This window comes from Sorex fumeus, unplaced genomic scaffold (assembly GCF_029834395.1).
Source record: "Sorex fumeus unplaced genomic scaffold, SorFum_2.1 ptg000039l, whole genome shotgun sequence".
NCBI lineage: Eukaryota > Metazoa > Chordata > Mammalia > Eulipotyphla > Soricidae > Sorex > Sorex fumeus.
In genome coordinates, this window is record NW_026606096.1 from 12,791,811 (window position 1) to 12,812,166 (window position 20,356).

At 41.0% G+C, this 20,356-nt stretch overlaps 1 pseudogene; it reads left to right on the plus strand.

The window, feature by feature from the left end:
• Positions 1-2,373: 2,373 nt before the first annotated feature.
• On the plus strand, positions 2,374-3,483 carry LOC130028112 (ribosome biogenesis protein NSA2 homolog; annotated as a pseudogene).
• Positions 3,484-20,356: the final 16,873 nt, after the last annotated feature.

Genomic DNA, 20,356 nt, shown 5'->3' on the forward strand with positions numbered 1-20,356 from the left:
GGGGAGCACAGCAGTAGGGCGTTTGGCCAGCCCAGTCAAGCCAGGTTCTATTCCTCCGCCCCCCTTGTAGAGCCCAGTAAGCTACCAAGAATAGAGTCCTGGTGGCAAAGCCTGGCTGGCTACTTGTTTTGTATTCAATATGCAAAACACAGTAACAACAAGTCTCAAAAATGGAGATGTTACTGGGTCTGCTGGAGCAAATCGATGAACAACAGGAGGACAGTGACAGAAATAGTGACAGTGAAAGTCTTGGTAGTGTTCGTAGATCTTATTTATCTTTTCAGAGAACCAGGTCTTGGTTTCATTAATCTTTTGGATCTATTTTTTATTAAAAGTCATTACTTTTTGCTTTAAGTTTATCATTTTCTTCCTCCTTCCTGCTTTGTACTCCTTCCTTCCTTCCTTCCTTCCTTCCTTCCTTCCTTCCTTCCTTCCTTCCTTCCTCCTTCCCTTCCTCCCTTCCTCCCTCCCTCCCTCCCTTCCTCCCTTCCTTCCTTTCTTCCTCCCTTTCTCCCTTCTTCCCACCCTCCCTCACTCCTTTTCTTTCTTCCTTACCTTCTTTTTGTTTGGGGCCACACCCTGCAGTCATCACAGATAACTTCTGGTTATGTGCTCAGAGATCACTCCTGGGGATATTTGAGGCAACGATATGGTGATGACAATGAAAACTTGTCAGCCTTATGCAAAGTAAGTGATCTGACCACTATACTATTGCTCCAGCCATTGAATCCCTTAAATTTTATCTGTGTGAATGAAACAATGAATATCAATATAAATTAGAAATGAATATGTCCAGAGCATGTGAGATTTGTTGTGGTGGGGGGGAACATACTTGGTGGTACTCAGATGTTACTCCTGGTCTTGTGCACAAGGCAACATAATAAGATACTCTCCATGTCATGAGAAAATATTTTCAAATAATACATTAGATAAAGAACTAATATCCAAGATAGAGTACTCATAAAAATAAAAAACAAATTAATAACTCCATCAAAGAATGGGGATAGTATATAACTAGAAACTTCACTTAAAAAGATGTAGAGAGGATCAGTAGGTATATGAAAGAGCAATCGCTGATATTTATTATCTAGTAAATTCACATAAATGAATAATGTGATTTTATCTCGTATTAAGCTATCTCTTTGCATCCAGAAATTTAATGTTTCATGTTTTGATGAGCTGTGAATGCAAGGCATACATGCAAGCCAAGTGTTTTACAACTTAAACTATATCTCCAGCAAAAAGTGTCTATTTTTACCACAAAAATATTTATCTTTCCAAGAAAATTTTGTATATACATGAAAACAGTGCATCAAACCATCAATAAATAAGCATAGCTTATATTTCTACAGTAAATCTTCGAATTCAAGTTTTAATATCATCATCACTTAAACAAGATTAAAGTGTATCAAATGTATAATATTTGATTACAGATGTAAATTTTTACTTAAGGCCTGATAGTTATTTTAATTATCAAAATTAGATGCTTTAGTTCATTATTTATAATTCTTATCCATTTGAATAAAAATATCTTAACTAATCAAACAGCATAGCTTAAAACTTACAAACAAAGCTAAAAACAGACTTTAGAAGTTGGAATGTCACTAACATAAGAAAGGATCTTTGTATGTTAGTAAGTACTGCGAAGGAAGGTCTTGTGGAGATGTAGTAAATTCACTTTCCTAAAATCAAGAACAACAGTGAAGGCCATAACATGGACCTTAGAGCTCTTCATGAAGGTCAGATTCCTCTATGTATCACTGAAGATTTTTTTCCATAGGATTAAATTAGTGAGTACCTAGGAATGCATTTAATTTTCTATAAAGTCAAAGATAAAGGATTTGCTTTAATTCTGTAGAACAAAATTATGTATTTTTAAAACCCAACAATTATGCTTTTTATTTTTGTCTAAGTAGCCAGACCTGCTAATTCCCCATGACCTTCAAACTTGTAAGTCTCCAAACTTGTAAGCCCAGAGAATGCAGAGGAACGGTATGATAATCCAGGGCAATGAAGATAGATGGAGCATTAGAGAAACAATCTAGGAGAGAAGATTTACAACTTGACCTTCTGATATACTTAGAACAGCACCATTAGCTGTCCTAATTCCTTTTTTCTAGCAATTAGATTTTTTAGATCTTTTTTTATTCTCAAAGATACTCATTGCTTATATTATCAAATTCTTACCTTAGTTTTTTATATAGTTTATTTTTGTTACCCTGATTTTTAAAAAAATCTTTATTATTTTATATATTCAATTATTTCTTTCTAAAAGATGTTTTGAGTTTTATAAGTTCTTTTGTATTTTGATTTAAAGAAAAGAATAAATGACTATCCAAAACATATAAACTTTAAAAAGAACATTAGTTGCTCATGAGTTTCAAATGCCAAAAGTTCAGTACTTTGGATACTTGGGCAGCTCTACCAGAAAGTCCTGAAGCCATAACAAAGCCACAAACTGAATGTATTGAGTAACACCTTAAGCACTATGGATATTATTTGAATTTCCATGAGAAAAAGAGAAAGAAGATCAAGAGGTTTAAGAGCCTTTAAAAAAAAGCAAAAATGATGATTGGCCTGAAGGCTAAGCTCTATCATAAACAGTGTAGTACTGAAAAAATACAAATGAAAAAGACTGTTAAGATGCATGAAAGGAGAATTCCCAAAGGAAAGAATGATGGAAAGACAGTACAAGAAGCCATACCTGTATATCTGGGTGGAAAGAGGGATAAAGTCCTTTTCCATATGAATAAACAAAAAGAACAACAAATAAATAGCAGGGAATTGGGAAGTTCATCTCCAAGGAGAAACAGAAGTATTAAACATTATTCAGACAGGAAAGAGAAAGGAGAAAGCATGAATGAGGATGGTTACTAAAGTTTACTTTGTTGTTGATGGCTTCACAAGAAACATAAATTTGAAAAATTCATTAGGCCAAAGGGCTGGAGCGATAGCACAGCGGGTAGGGCGTTCGCCTTACACGTGGCCAACATGGCCGACCCGAGTTTGATTCCTCCGCCCCTCTGGAGAGCCCTGCAAGCTACGAGAGTATTCGATATGCCAAACACAGTAACAACAAAGTCTCCAATGGAGACGTTACTGGGCCCGCTCGAGCAAATCGACGGTCAACGGGAGGGCCTTTACCTTTACCTTTACCATTAGGCCAATGGGTTTACATTTCAAAAAAGGCTTTGTAACACATCTTGAACTGAAAGTTACCTTTTGCCTGCCAACACTTGGTGTAAAAAAGATCCTTCATCTTCACTCTATGCTGCCTTGGTGCTCTCACCAAAGGTACAGTCATGAAGGTGAATATGAGCAAGTAGGGCCTTGTCACAGAGGGAGGCAAGGCTATTTGGGAAAAACATGTCCAGGTTACCAACAATTCTGAAAATGCACTCTTACTGGTTTGACAGTAACTTCATACAAATAACTCCTTATAATTATGAAAGACTGCATACCACTGAGGAGAGCCACCATTGACTACCAAAATGCCTAATATGTATGCAGTCATCAAGAAAAATGCATATGATGTTGCACAAAACATTAAAGTAAGTGATCGTGTTTTTTTTTCCAAAGAGCATTAATGGTAAGGTAGTTAAGGTTCTTGCCTTACATGCTGCTGATCCTCGCTTGATTCCCCACACCTCATATAGTCCCTGAAGTCCAGCCAGGAGTGATCCCTAAAAGCAGAATCAGGAGTTAGCCCTGAGTACAGCCTGGTATGGCCCAAGTACAAAAACTAAAATAAAATAAGGGCACTGATAGAATGCTGAAATATATAAAACATATGTTAGTAATATATCAATAATTTGATGCATATTAAGATTTTAACATTGAAAATCAATAAACGCAAGTTAGTACTTTCAGATTTTCTAAATTAATTCTAAACTCCATGTACCATTGTCTTCACTTTTTTAATTTCTAAGTCTACTTTTTAACACTTATTTTATTATCTTTTCCTCAGAATACTTTCAGTGGACTAGCCTTGAAGTTATTATTATCATAAGTCCTTTTTATTTATAGAGGTTAAGGGAACTCTAATTTTACCCACATTTTAATAAATGCTATACTCAATTTTTATGCTTTGAAAGAATGATGTTCCATGAACTCTCGTGGAAAAGCCACACATTCCTACCCAGCTGCTTTTGGGTTCAGCTTCCTAACCAGCCTGCACTGACTGTTGATGTTCTCTGCAATCTTAAGTTTGTTCCTAATAATAGTGGTAGGTAGTTAGTGGGAACTTTAAGAGACTATTGTAAACATTAAAGCACACACTGACCTCTTTGGGGGTCCTCTCTTAATGGAGTTTTCAACATCAAGTCGCACAAGATAGATGTATTTCTGACTCTAAGATTTTCCGTGGATGTGTGCTTGTGGTTGTGTGTGTATGTGTGTGTGTGTGCACGCGCATGTGTGAGTGCACGCATGCGCGTATGGCCATTAATTCAGGAGAATCTTCAGAGGCACTGAAACTGTTTGCCAAGATCTCTAACAAAGCATCAATTGATGTTATAAGCAACCTTGAGTAACAGAAGAATTTACATCACATTTTTCATGGTTCATAAGGAACCTCTTGTGATTTAAACGGGTTCATCAGAGAAAGCACCATTTGGGTAAGATTTAGAAAGAAGTTTCTCTTTGGAATGCTCAGTAATATTTGGTGGGAAGAAGAAGAGGGGGGTGCAATACTTAAAATACTGGTGAATTTCAGCTATTGGGTTCTATCTTATGGGAATCGTTTGTTAGTTTCAGAGGTCACAATTACCAGCAAATTTCTCACTGTTTCAGTTCAGTCTTTTTCCCATAGCGGTCCTTCCTTCTCCACCCTTTTAAGCTGCTTGGCACTGGCACTTCCCGGTTTGCCATCCCAAACTTTCCCTGGCAAGCAAGGACTCCAGGCCACCAGCAGTTCAATTATCCTCCTGGTTGCAGCACAGGTGTCCATGTCCTTCTTTGAGCTCTGGAGCTTCCAAAGAGACAAAAACAAAAAAACCCAAAAACAAAAAACAAAAAACAAACAAACAAACAAAAAAAAAACTTTCTCCTTCCTCTGGGCTTCTGCTAGCAAGTGTATCCTTGAAGTTAGCAATCTCAGCTGAGAGTGACCCTCACCCTTTCTCCCAGCGCTATCCCCACCACTCCCACCAGGCCATCAGGATTCGCAGAGCCCTCCCCTGTCCTGCGCTCGGTTCCAGTTATCTGGCCGAGGAGATGCGGGGTCCACCTGGAGGCTGTGCCGCCGCCTCCACCCGCGCGGTGTTCCCCGCGTGAGCGCTGGATTATTCCAGTCTTTGAGCATGGCAGATTTCCACCAGATGACATCATGGGAGCCGAGTGAGTGCGGGCTCCGAGAGCGGGACTGAGAAGGGGAGGGGGAGGCGGGGAGGGGAGAGGGCTGGGAAGCTGAGCCCCAGCCGGGCTGCCTGCCACCCAGCTGCACGGCCGCGAGCTCGCACGAGCGCTCAGCCCGCAACTGACAAAGGATGGGGAGATGCCAGCGCTCGGGGCTGCTGGCTGCACGCCTGCAGGCGGCCGCCTGAGCGACTTCGCCCTCCGCGGGTGAGTGATGGCCCTGCGCCTTCCGGCCTGGCAGTGAGCCCGCACCCCCGGGCCGGGTGTCCCGGCAGGTGTGTCCCCGAACCCGAGGGAAGCTTGAGCTCTAGAGCGCTGCTGGAGCACCAGACCCGGCAGCAGGTGCCTTTGCTGGCGGGTCCAGAGAGGAGTGGATGATGCCTCTGGCTGGGATTCTGAGCTGGGATTGGGAGCGACTCGCGGGCGGCAGGCTCAGCTCGGTAGAGTGGATGCTCCGGGAGCCTCCTGCCCTGGCTAGTTACCTTTGTTGCATCCCAGCGCCCGCTCCGCGCGCGCGAGTCCTTTCTGGTGGATGCCCAGTGCGAGGCGCGCTGTTTACACCAGCTCCACACTAGTCACAGAGCCGCACCCCTCGGAAAGCGCGGCATCAGTGACAGCCCCTTGGACAGGCTTGCGAGGTACTGGTGCGGGCTGGAAGGGGACCCGCACCTATGGTCCAGGCTGGTGCTGGGGGGCGGGGGAGGCGCTGTCAACCAGCTGGGCAACCTTTGTCTTGGGTTTAGCGCCTCTGCGCTCCAACCTGAGTCAGGTTTTCTCTTAACTGTGGAGTTGGATCTTACTGAGGCTCAAGCAAGCTTGGGCGAGAGATAATTGGTTTTCTGCTCCAGGAGGGACTGAGAACCGGGGACTTAAAATAGGAGAAGGGTGCTGCGCGCAAAGGTGAGTGTGACAGCTATCCCCGTGTAGAGCGAACTTCTTAAACTCCAGAAAGTGACATGACCCACGGAGGCAGAGAGGCACCCAAGTTCTGTTACCCAATGGTATGGGTAGGGGGCAGCTTAGCGAGACTCACTCTCAGTCTTGTTTTCGAAGCTTTGGTTTTAAGGATTATTGTGGCAGGTGAATGGAGTTAGGGAGACTAGCGTCTTCCTGGCAAACCCTTTTTAATTAAGTATTTCAGAAGAGATTCGCTTGCTTAACGTTTCTGAGATGGGTGTGTGGTCTATTGTGCAGCATTGTGGACAGAGAAGAGATTCAAACCTTGCTCTAGCATCTTACTTATTAGAGTTTCATTCTTCCTAAGTGTTAGGAACCCGATACTCCTGCTCCTCCCTTTCTACCCTCCTTTAGTTTCTGCTATCTGGAAAGAGTTCTTTCTACTCTAAGATCCCAGAGAAGTGCCAATATTTATAGGAGTGTTTTGTTTGAATATCGATTTATTTCCAAAAGAAACATTTTATGAAAAAAAAAGACGCACGAAAATGTAACTTTGCTAAATTGAAGTTTGCTTTTTTGCGTTATTTGCTTTTATTTACTTTAATTGAAAATATTTAAATTTTAAGGTATTTTATAATTATGATAATTATGAATTTAGTGTCTCATAAATCATTTCTAAATGCTAAGCTGATTTTTGGTGTAAAATCATGCTGCCGGTTCAGTATCTAGCAATGCTAGAGAATAAGAGAGACACAGAAATCGGTTATAAATTCAGAGGAGTGCTTTATTTTAGAAAAACAGAAAAGTTTCTTTTGCTTGTTTAATTTTGTTTTGGGGGTACACACAGTTGTGCTTAGGGCCTTAGTCCTGGCTTTGCACTAGAGGTCACTCCTGGCAGAACTCTGGGACACCATATGTAATACTTGGGATAAAACCGTGGTCAGCTGAATGCTGGCCAATCCCCTTATCCATGTATTATTTCTCTGGCCGCAGAAAACAATTTTTTTTTCTATTTTTCTTAAAGATCAACAATCTTAATGTTTTTTTTCTAAAGTAGAAATATGAAAGTAAATTTCTCTGGTCAGGGATTAGGCACTGTTTTTCTGACAAAATTTGAGGTCTTTTCAGAACTCACATGTTGAAAAATTAGAGAAATAAGAAATGTGAAATATGAAAAAGGAAGTAGGTAAGAAAATTCGGTGGTTTAACTAAATGTCAGTGGTAGATCTAAAATGTGTTTAGTGGAGGTCATATTAGTTTGTTTTGGGAATAGTTCATGTTAAGTTTTACAGGCTTGGCCTCTTCTTCCAGGAAGTAGATGATTACATCTTTGATTTTGTTATATTGTTGTATGTTGTTATATGCTGTAATCTTGTTAAAATTATGTTGTATATTACATTGAGAATGCAGTGGTCTGATTAAAGAGAACTTCTCTTTATTTAGGACTTAAAAGGTTATCAGCAAATTTTTCTTTTGCAATTCAGGATAATTTCTCATTCTTTTTCTCTTGAATCTTTATCACAAAGGTATTTATGTGTTTTCTTTTTTACTTTATTACATTAATTTCTTTATAATGATGTTTAAGGAATTGCATTGCAGGCTGTTGAGAACCTGTTGCTTATGTTGGCTGTTCTCTACAAATGCTATAATACCAAATCTCTTTTGAAAATGAATTTTTTGTCTGATGATGTGTTACAAGATGAAGTGGCCAGCATCCCTATCATGCCCCAGCTGCTCTGCAGGGTGGCCTGGGTCGTGGCCCTCATGGCCCGGTGGACGCTGAAGGCGCCGAAGTTCATCCCGCCCCCCATGTTGCTGCTCTGGTTGTGGCCCAGCCCCGCCCCGCCGCCCCTGCTGTTCCCGAACCCGCCCTGGCCACCAGGCGCGCGCACGCCGCGCATGCACTGCGACACGGGGTTCCGGTAGCGCAGGCTGCAGGCGCCCGGGAACTGCGCCGTGACCGTGGACAGCAGCACGGTGCCATCGTCCTCGGACGGGATCTCGACGGGCTCGTCGTTCTCGTCCTCCTCCGTGACCCGGATGTACTCGGACATCTTCGCCCGCTCCGCGTCCGCTAGGTCGCTCGGAACACAGGAGGCGGCGCGCGCAACGACAGCGCCCAGGAACGCTCGCTCTCGGCTCGCACTAACCTTGAACACTTTGATGTATTTATTATTCATGTATTTCTATATTCTTCGTGACGTGACTATTCAAGTATTTTATACATTCTTAAATCGAGCTCTTTGGGTTCACCGATGTCTTCTATTTTGCATAATTTTTAAATTGGATTTAATTGAAATGTCATCTTGTTGTGGGACTAGACATCTATGTGCTTTTGAATACATTAGAAAGGAATTGGTGGGACCAGAGAGATAGACAGCAGGTAAGGCACCCTACTTGCACACGGTCAACTCAGGTTCAATCTCTAGCACCCTATATAGTTCGCTGAGCCCTGTTAGGAGTGATCCCTGAGCCCAGAGCTAGGAGTAACCCCTGAACAGAGCTGGGTGTGGCATCCCACCTCAATTAAAAAAAATTGAAAAGGAAAGCAATTGGCAAGAACTAGGCTTAGAATTTAGAAAAGAAAAACATTCACTGAGGAGTTAAAAATACCCCCCCAAAAAAGAATTAGAACGATATGTTTTGCTGACTGCATTTGGAAGAGATTGATAAGAAAGAAATTGACTTTGATGCCATAGAGAAAAGAGATGAGAGTGACTTCTTAAGTTTCCTTTCTGTCATTTTTTTATAGCCATTTACCCTGATTTACTTTACTGTTTGGACTGATTTTCTTCAATCAACCCAAAGCAGCTGCTTACTTTAGAAAGCAGAATATGTGGGAAAACATTTCAGTTCCATCATGCAATTAGTAATGACAACAAATCCAGCACTTCTGTCAGGTATGATCCAATGCTGAGGTAAGCTAGCATATGAGCACACTAAACAGAAATGATGGCCACTCAATACCTCGGTTGCAAATCACAATACCCAAAAGGAGAGAGAGAACAAAAGGGAAAGCCCTGTCACAGAGGCAGGGTGGAGAGGGGGAGGGGGTGGGAAGGTGGGAGGGGTACTGGGATCATTGGTGGTGGAGAATGGGCACTGGTGGAGGGATGGGTAACCGATCATTGTATGACTGAAATGCAAAAATGAACGTTTATAAGTATGTAACAGTATCTCATGGTGATTCACTAATAATAATAATAATAATAATAATGAAATGGCTTCTTCTTCCTGGGTCTCCTGTGCTCATTTCAAGAACAGTATATTTTTCAGGTCTTAAAGTTTGAATAGCGGGATGCCAAGTGACCAAGTGAAAGAATTTCATGAGTGCTCCATGAAATTCTTTATGACATCCCTGCTGAGAATGGTGTCTATTGTTTTCCAAACATGCTGTCTCCTTCACTTTCTTCATTTCATACCATTTTCATCCTCAGTATGAAGAGGATCTTTTGGTAACTTGGAATTATGCTATGGAGTGATCCTAGTCAGCAAGAAAGGTTGAGTTTGCCCCCCCCCATGCCCCTCCCAGCCCCCCTCACCATCCATTTTATATAGGAGCTCCCTTTTTAAAAAAAATTAATTAATTAATTGATTAAGTTTTATTTTTTCATGAATCACCATGAGATGCAGTTACAGACTTACATACTTTCTGCTTACGTTTCAGTCATACAATGATCGAGTACCCATCCTTCCACCTGTGCCCATCCTCCACCACTAATGTTCCCAGTATCCCCAAAAGGTAAAGATTCTTAAGCACTTGAGTCAGCCACTTCAGACTCTCAATTCCAGCTGCACCCCATGGCTCTTGGTTATGTTCTCAGGTATTGCTTGTTCCAAAGGAAAGTGGCATATATTGTGCCCACATCTCCACAAATCTTCCTCTGCCTTAAATTTGTGGAGAGCATGATCTCTATAAAACTTGCAGGACTGGGCTGGAGCGAGAGCTTTCACCTTGCACCCAGAGAATCTGGGTTTGATTCTTGGCACACCATAAGGTTCCCTGAGTAAAGCCACTGATCCCTGAGTGCAGAGTCAGGAGCAAACTCTGAGCAATGCCAGATGTGGCCCCCTCAACAAAACACCACCATCACTACCAACAACAAACCCCCCCGACAAAACTCGAGGAATTGGAAGGAATGTCCAAACAGAATGAAAGGCAAAGGAATCTGATTAGTTTTGTGACTGAACTATAAACAACCTGGAAGATGTAGGCAATTGGAAAGTTGGCTTTTAAATTATCCAACTTTTTTTAGGATGAGAAAAGGACTGATCCTAAGTTAATTTAGGAAAGAATTCCTTACTAGTGAGCTTTGAAAATTGAAAATAAAACCAAAAATGAACCATAGGCACTTTGAATTTTCATTTCAGATCCCCCAGTTTATTACTGAGAGTTCTCAGCTGATCTTTCTTTTTCTTAACAATGTTTTATTTTATGCATCTATTTTTTAAATTTAATTTTACTTTTGTAAAGTTGTTCACAATAATTTGATACATGTAATATTCCAACACCAATCCCACCACCATTACACCTACCCTCCACCATATTTTGAATGTTTCCACACAGACCCCCAAACCCTGCCCCCAAACCAGGACTAAATAATTTATTTTGTATTGCTTATGAATAATCCTCAGGTGATCTTCTAATTTAAGGTTTTGTTTTGTTGGCAGTGCTTAGGGTTTAGTCTCGGCTTTACTCTCAGGGATTACTCCTGAGGTGGGGACCATATGGGATGCCCAGGATCAAACCCAGGTCGGCCTGGTGAAAGGCAAATGCCTTGCCCGTGGTACTATCGCTCCAGCCATGAACTTTTATTTAACTGTCTTAGAACAACTTCCTGTTTCTCTGTCCCTTCTGGTCATTGTCCAAGAAGGTCTTCTTATTTCTTTTTTTCTTAATTCAAAATATTATTTTTGCCATTTAATTAATTCATTTTGCCTTTGTGCTGTGGTTTATGGATTTGTTCATGATGGTCTGGCAGAGGCATTCAATATTCCAACACCAACCCACCACCATTATATATTCCCTCCACCATTGTTTCCAATCTTTCCAACCACCCCTTAAGCCTGCCCCTATAGCAGGCCCTCAATCATTCATTTGATATTTCTTTCTCTCAATGATTTGCTAAGAGAATGATTAAAAAATATTTCTTTAGGAGAATGTTAGTGAGGAGTGTTGTGTCTCACTTTAAAGTCATTAAGGTTTTGTCAACTCTTTGTGATTTATTTGTGAATCTGAAATAGGCCCACTTTCGGAATGCCGTCTTTTTCACGAAGAATGACAGCTTTGTAATTATTACTTTTGCTCTCCACTATTTACAGTTCCTCATCTCCAAACTCCCCAAACTCTTTGTTTCCCCTTCCTCAGAACTCTTCTTATTTTAAAGAGTTGCTCTTTTCCTGATTGCATCTAAGTTCTTGATTCCACTTTAATATAGACTCTGCCTTCTCTCCACAGGCCCTTTCCCTCCCACATGTCAAACCTGAGTAAAAAAAAATTATTGTGGGCACCATGGTTTACAATCCTTACCAGATCTGATTTATGTTGTGGACCAACTGTTTGTGGAGGGATTTGGAATGAAGCCTATGAAAACAGAGCTCTGGCTACTTGCATAGTGTTCCCACTAGATGGCAGCAGTGTATGGGCTGTAAATGCAAGTTCCTAACCATTGAAACAGAGTATCAAAAGAGAACACAGAATCCTAGTCAGTGAACACCCCATTCCTTCAACGGCACCCAGAAAGCAGTATAGGGGTGTGAGCACATTTCTTTCTGTAAGGAGACCAATGAAAGACTGGTTATGAGGGTTAGTATGAATGCAAACTGGGTATTGTAGATTTAACAAGAGCCAATAAAAGTGTTGATGACTCCGTCTCAGATTCCTCCACTCCATTAAGTAAGACAATCTTCCTGACATGGAGCTTATTGTCCTATAAAAGTTACAGCATCAGTGGTCTGCTACAACCAGATATAACAGGACGATAGGATTTGTGCACTTCATAGTCTCTTGTAACTTATTTGGCTACAAGATGTAGCCAAATGTTTGTATAGTAATACACAGTATTCTATTGTCTTGATAATAACTTTTGAAATCACTTAGGGTGATTCCTCAATCTCTGCACTTACTTTTCAAAGTTGTTTTGATTACCCTAGGTCCCGTGACTGTTAGAGTGAATTTTAGAATCAGTCTCACAATTTTTGTAGATCAAATCTTATTAGAATTGAGATAGCTTTTGATAGTCATTTTAATGATGTCTTAATAACAACATCTTAATAATGAAAGAGGAAACCTCAGATTCCCCTTGCCAGATCTTCATTTTAGCTGTCCTCACTCTACATTTTAAATATCCCCACAAATTCCTGGACTCCTTTTGAGAGTGAGAAGTTTATAATTTTCCAAGACCATAAATTCTGACCCAGACCTTGGAAAGACAAGAAAAGAAACAATACCTGGGCATATGGTAAAATATATAAACTAAACTGTCTGAACTAAAGAGACAGTCCCCACCAGCCTAAGTCTGAATAAAAGATGTTAATTTATCTTAACACCACAAATGAGCCCTAAATTAGCAAGACCTCTGTGTGAAACAGGAAAGTGCTGAGATTTTGTTTGATAAGAAACAGGAAAACTTGGGAAATGTACACTGGTGGAGGGATGGGTGATGGAACATTGTCTGAATGAAGCCTGATCAGCGTTTGCAACTGTGTATCTCAGGGTGATTCAACAACAACAAAACAATAAAGAAAGGAAAACAAAAAAGAAATGCAAAAATCCAGTTTTCCTATGAAAACACCACAAACTGAGCCACACTTGAAAGTCCTGTACTACATTTTTTCTTGCCTGAGGAGTCTCTCTTCTGTTTTCCTTCCCCCCACACCCCATTCCCTCATTTCTAACCCTGAATCTGAGCACCTTTATTATTCATCTTTATTTAAGAACCTACCTGGGCGGGGGGGGGGGGGGTGGGGGAATGGGAGGTGGGAGGGATACTGGGACCCGTGATGCTGGAAAATGGGCACGGGTGGAGGGATGGGTATTTGATCATTGTATAATTGAAACCCAAGCACAAAAAGTTGTAAGTCTACAACTGTATCTCATGGTGATTACTAATAAAAATAAAAAAAAAAACAACCCACAAAAATATTGCAGGAGGAAAAAAAATAGAACCTACCTGGGAACTTTGGATGAACAAAGAGACCACCCACATTTTCTGTTCCGTAAACGTGGTATTTTCTTGTCTTTATAAAATTTTTCCAAGAAAGTAGCTTTCTGTTTTATTTTTGTATTTTGTGCCACACCTGGCAGTGCTCGGGGATCACTTTACTCCTGGCTCTGTGCTCAGGGATCACTTCGGTGGGGATCTGGGGACCTTATTAGGTGCTAGCGATGAAACCTGGGTTGATCACATGCAGTGAAAATACCTCACTCTTGGCACTATCTCTTCAGCCCAGGCGTTTTATTACTTTTTTGTGGTGCTGGAATTCATGCCCACTCCTCTTGCATAAAAAGCATGAACTTTTTGATAGAGCTACATCCTTGCTCCTTTATAAATATATATATATGTATATATATATATTTATCACTTTATAATATAAACTTTTTTAGAGGTATAGAAAAGTTGTGAAACTAGGTATGTGATAGGTTTTCCACGTACCTCACACCCAGTCTCTCTTAACACCAACACCTTATGTATGCAAATATTTAGCAGTATCCACATAATAATTTAGAAAATATTTGCAATGTTTTGCAATACAAAATTTAAGTGTTTTGTCATATTGACTCATTAAATGAACCAAGATAGACTGGCAACTAAAATCCCATATACTTCTCCTACGTCCTCAATCTTGTTTTTTTCCCCAGTACCCTCTTTCTGACCTAGGATTCAATTCAGGATATTTATGTTAGTTTAGTCATTTAGGTCTCCTTAGACATTACTGGGCTGAGGTCCTGAGCAGGATTCTCTTTGAAATGCCTCCCACTTTTGCCTGTTCTTTTTGGAAGGAACCACTACTCAGTCTCACTGGTGGGGAGATTCAGCACTTCTCAGCCTCAGCTGCTGGGTGGGGGCCACCAGGGCCAAGATCAGAGATGCTTAGGGGGTCTTGAAGCAGCAGAGATCTAGCAGCAGCCAGACTGGCATCTGGCCTGGAGTCATTTCCTCGGCCCCGCCCAAGCATTGTATTTTTATTTAGCTAATCAGACCATCTCTAAATAAAAACAAGTTAGCGCTTTCTTCCAATCTGCACACCTTTATTTCTTTTCCTGTCACCTAGACTCAAGTCATTGGTACAATGTGGAGTGAAAGCAGAGAGAAGCATCCTAACCAAGTTCTTGATCTTGTCAGGGAAAGATGCAGTTTTTCATCTGTCAGTATAATGTTAGTAGTTCTATAGCCACTCTACATAAGGTTGAGGAAGTTGCTTGTTTGCTGAGAGATATTTTTTGTTCTTTTAAAAAATCAGATAATAGGGCTGGACAGATAGTGTAGCAGATAGGGTGCTTGTCTTTCATGAGCTGAGTTAGGTTTGATCCTGGCACTCCATATGGCTCACTAACATATGCCCCCCCCCTCCACCCCCCACCCCAAGGAGAAATCCTGAGTGCAGAGTCCGAAGTACCATTGGGAATGACCCCAGAACAAACTAACAAAAATCAGATAGTACAGTGGGCTGGAGCAATAGCACAGCGGTAAGGTGTTTGCCTTGCACGTGGCCGACCCGAGTTTGATTCCTCTGCCCCTCTCGGAGAGGCTGGCAAGCTACCGAGAGTATCTTGCCCGCTCGGCTGAACCTGGCAAGCTACCCTTGACATATTCGATATGCCAAGCACAGTAACAACATGGAGATGTTATCGGTGCCTGTAGAGCAAATCGCTGAACAATGGGAGGACAGTGCTACAGTGCTATAGTGGGTAGGGCCCTTCCTTGTACCTGGGTTGACCTGGGTTTAATCTCTGGTACCCCACATGGTCCTCCAGCATTGCCAGGAGCAATCCCTGAGTGCAGAACCAGAAGTAAGCCCTGAGCACCACTGGGTGGGGCTCCAAACCAACAAAACCAACCAACAAAACAAAAATCAAAGAGCCGAGTGGGTACTTGCCTAACCTGAGACTGATCTGGGTTAGATTCCTGACACCCCAAATGGTCGTCTGAACCTGGGTAGGGGTGATTCCTGAGGGCAGAGACAGGAGTAAGCGCAGAGCATCACTGGTGTGAACTCCCCTGAAAGCAAAACAAACAATAAGTAATCAAGAATATATTTTGGGTTTTGCAAAATTTTCTTTCTTTGAGATGCAGAGACAGGAGTAAGCCCAGAGCATCACTGGTGTGAACCCACCTGAAAGCAAAACAAAACAATAAGTAATCAGGAATATATTTTGGATTTTGCAAAATTTTCTTTCTTTGAGATGGTCATATGGTTTCTTTAAAAACATTTTAATATGAAGAATTACATAGGTTGATTCTCAATGTCAAAGAAGTATTTTTTCTGATATAATTCTTTAATCATAATTCATGTGGGAAAACACTTTCAAAATCTTATTTGAGAAAGTTATCTTTAAAAATATCTAGTTAAAAAATATTTGGGAGTCACACCTGGCAGTACCCAGAGGATACTCCTGTGTCAGTGCTCTGGGATTGCTCTTGGCGGTGTTTGGGGGGGATGAGGAAATGCTAAAGCATTGAACCCGGGTCTTCTTGTAAATGCCCTCCAGCTGGTTGAGCTATTTCTCTTGCTCCAAAAGGAATCTCTTAAAAATAAAAAAGAACATGCACCAAATTTTAACAAATCTATTGAGATGATGGTTTGATTCTTTTATATTTTTTGAAGTGACAATCAAATATATTTTTAGAGATCATTTTTAACACCTTAGACTTTTGTTATAAATTTATTTAAAAATTTTGGATCAGTATAATTGAGGTAGGTCTAATTATTTCTACTATAAACTAATTTGGTCATTTTGGCTTTAGGGTTATTTTCTTAAATTAGTTAGGATTGCTTGCATTATTTCTGTGCAGCAGAAGAGTTTACATAGCATAACTTGTTTCTCTTGTTTGAAGGTTGTAAAGAGTTGTCCATAAAGCTGTCTGAGCCGAGTCATAGATAGTTTATAAATGTGTGCAATTAAAAGAATGCAATTTGTTTTATGTATAAAGACTAGAGGAAAGTTAAATAGTTGACTTTTTCAAGAGACCTCCTTAAATAATAAAGTCAGTTGATACCTATTATAAAAAAGCACGAGACTTTCTATGTTATCTGACTGAGGTTTTCCCTTATCAGGGATTAAACAGTATTTATTAGCTCTATTTATTATTATTCTTTTATTGAATCATTATGAGATACAGTTACAGGCTTTCTTGATTACATTTCAGTCATACAATGATCAGGCACCCATCCCTCTACCAGTGCACATTTCCACCACCAATGTCCCCAGTATCCCTCCCGCCTCCCCCACCCCATCCCACCCCCTTCCTGTTGCAAGTACATTCCTTCTTTCTCTTTACTTTTGGTCAATACAGATACCAAGAGGCCATCATGTTTGGTCTTTAGTCTACTTTCAGCACGCATCTCCCATCCCAAGCATTCCCTCCAACCATCATTTACTTAGTGGTCCCTTCCCCATCCCAACTGCCTTTTCCCCCAGCACGTGAGGCCAGCCTCCAAACTGTGTAGTGATCCTCCTGGCACCTTATCTCTACTGTCCTTAGGTGTTAGTCTCAAATTAGGTTACTTTATATTCCACAAATGAGTGCACTCATTCTATGTCTGTCCCTCTCTTTCTGACTCATTTCACTTAGCATGATGCTCTCCATGTCTATCCACTTATACGCAAAATTCATGATTTCACCTTTTCTCACAATTCGCTCTATTTATATATAACAGGTCAAAGCTATACTTTAAGCAGAACAGAGATAAAAAATAGTTTTACCAGTAGCAGAGGAAAACAACAGTAGATAAATACCTTATTAAGCACCAGATAGCTTGACAGTCACAGGTGAGAGATTGATGGACAGAGAACTCCTCTAAACAAGGTGCTCATGGCCCCAGAGATGCGGATACAGTACAATCAGCCTGTGTGTAGCCCTGAGCTTTATAACTGGCATTAACTTCAAGGTGAGAGCTCACCTGTCATCATCCATCAGAACTCTCTGCACAGAGGCAAATGAGTTGCCTGTCTCTTAGTACTTGCTGATTTTGTATTTGAATTTGATAATTGAAACATGAACCAGGAGTCTTCAGAGTGAAATTAACTCCTGGTATCAGCATTATGACCTCTCTCCCTCCTCCCTCCCTTCTTTCTTCCCTCTTTTCTTCCCTCCCTCCATCCCTCCCTCCTTCCCTCCCTCCCTCCCTCCCTCCCTCCATGCCTCCTTCCCTGCCTCCCTCCTACCCTCCCTCCTTTCTTCCTTCTTCCTTCCTTTTTTTCTAGAGCCCTCTCCCATAGGCGCTGCTGTTGGGGAATTATTCCTATGGTTTGCATGGCAGTGAGGGCCTGACAGCTTGCTACTCAGGTTGAGCAGTGCTGATGGGAAACAGGTTGGGCTGTGTGATGCATCAGGATCATATTCAGGGCCTTGCACATCCCAGATAGGGGTTCTAGTACTTGTGTCTTGCCCTGTTTCAGCAGTTCAGTGGCCACGAGGACATTCACACCATTGTGCAGTCATCACCAGTATCTTTCTCTAGAACTTTTTCATCTTCCAAAACAGATTCTGAACTGAGGAGCAGTAACTCCCCATTTCGGCCATCTCCCATCTTATTACCTTTGCTGTCTCGCACCACTATAGGTAACTCATATAAATGGTGTTGACTAAAATAAATAATTTTTCTACCTTGGATAGAAGAATAAGCTTTATTTCAGAGTTTGAGGGCTACCGTATGGGAGAAGTTCATGCATTCTGCAGCTTCTTTTTCAGATTAAAAACAGACCTTTAGCGTATATACTTTTGGATTTAATAGGGAAGGTGGTTACATTTGAAGTAAATCAGGGAAAACAACACATTTCTCTTTTAGCAAGCTCTTGGAAAGTTCCAACGTTCGGGCTGATCAAAGACAGTACTTCCACTTTGGGAGGTCTGAAGTAGGAATATTTAACAATCATAACATATGTAAAAGAATGCCAGGCTCCAAAGCCCATTGTTAAAATGACCTGTTTTCCAGAAGACCTTGGAATTGTAAAGTGGTGGGGGTTATCTCTACACTTCAATTCTCAAAGAAAAACTTCTCTTTCTTTGAAAGAAGACAACCTTTGGGAGAATTTACCTCTGCCTAACAAAAAGTCATTAGTTTTTCTTCAACAGCGGAATCCTATTTATTTATAGTTGTTTGTGATCAGTTTGTATTGTCTTCAAGATTTACTCACACTGGAGCAGGTGTTAGAATTCCCCTTCTGTGTTAGTCTGCCTACCTCCCCACCGTGTGTCTTTAAAAAATAAGTAAGTAAGTAACTAAATAAATAAAACCTTAAACACCATGATTTACAAAGTTCTTAAGAATACAGTTGTTTCACCCATTTAATGTTCCAACACAAATCCTATCACCAGTGTGGTGTTCCCTCCACCAACATACCCAATTTCCCATCTACCTTACCCTAAGCCTGTCCTCTTAAGAGGCACAAAATTTATTTATTCATACTGTACTGCACTGCATTGTCCTCCCATTGTTCATTGATTTGCTTGAGCAGGCCCAGTAACGTCTGCATTGTGAGACTTTGTTGTTACTGGGTTTGGCATATCCAATACGGCATGGGGAGCTTGCCAGGCTCTGACATGCAGGCGCGATACTCTGGGTAGCTTGCTGGGCTCTTCAAGAGGGGCAGAGCAATTGAACCTGGCTCGGCTGGGCTGACTGCTTGCAAGGCAAATGCCCTACCGCTTTATTTATATATATTTATTTATTTTTGCTTTTTTGATCACACCCAGTGATGCACAAGGGTTACTCCTGACTTTGCACTCAGGAGTTACTTCTGTTAGTGCTGGGGGGGGGGGGGCGGGGCGGGGGGACCCTATCGGATGCTGGGAATCGAACCCTGGTTGGCTTCGTGCAAGGCAAATGTCTTATCCACTGTGCTCTTGCTCCAGCACCAAGAGACACAAATTTAGTTCATATTGCTTGTTATTCTTATATAGTAATGTAAAGTTGCAGGCTATAAAATCAATACCCAAACGTCCATGGCTTTCCTGTATGCAAACAGTGAGAGAGAAGAAAGCTACTTTAAAAAACAATCCCGTTCACAATTGTGCCTCAGAAAATCAAGTACCTAGGAATCGGCTTAACTAAGGAAGTAAAGGACCTGTACAAAGAAAACTACAAAATACTACTTCAGGAAATAAAAGAGGACATGAGGAAATGGAAAGATATCCACTGCTCATGGGTCGGGAGACTTAACATTGTCAAAATGGTAATACTACCGAAAGCATTGTATAAATTCAATGCAATCCCTATAAGGATATCCATGACATTCTTCAAAGAAATGGAGCAAACACTCCTGAAATTTATATGGAACAATAAGCCCCCACGAATAGCTAAAGCAATTCTTGGGAAAAAGAAAGTGGGAGAAATCAACCTCCCTAACATCAAGCTCTTCTACAAAGCAGTACTAATTAAAACAGCATGGTACTGGAAGAAAGGCAGAACAGCAGACCAATGGAACAGAGTTGAATACACTGACACTCCCCTCAATCATATGATCACATAATCTTTGATAAAGAAGCAAAAAATGTGAAGTGGAGTAAGGAAAGCCTTTTTAACAAATGGTGCTGGCAAAACTGAACAGCTACGTGCAAAAAATGGGCTCAGATCTCTGCCTAACATCATGTACAAAAGTAAGATCAAAATAGATTAAAGACCTCAACATCAGATTGGAATCCATAAGGTACATTGAATACAAAGTCAGCAACACCCTCCATGATATTGAAGCTAAGGGTATCTTCAAAGATGTCATGCCACTGGCTAAGCAAGTGAAAACAGAGATAGACAAATGGGACTATATTAAACTAAGAAGTTTCTGCACCTCAAAAGAAACAATGACCAAAATACAAAGACAGCCGACAGAATGGGAAAGGATATTCGCCAAATACACATCCAACAAGGGGCTGATATCAAG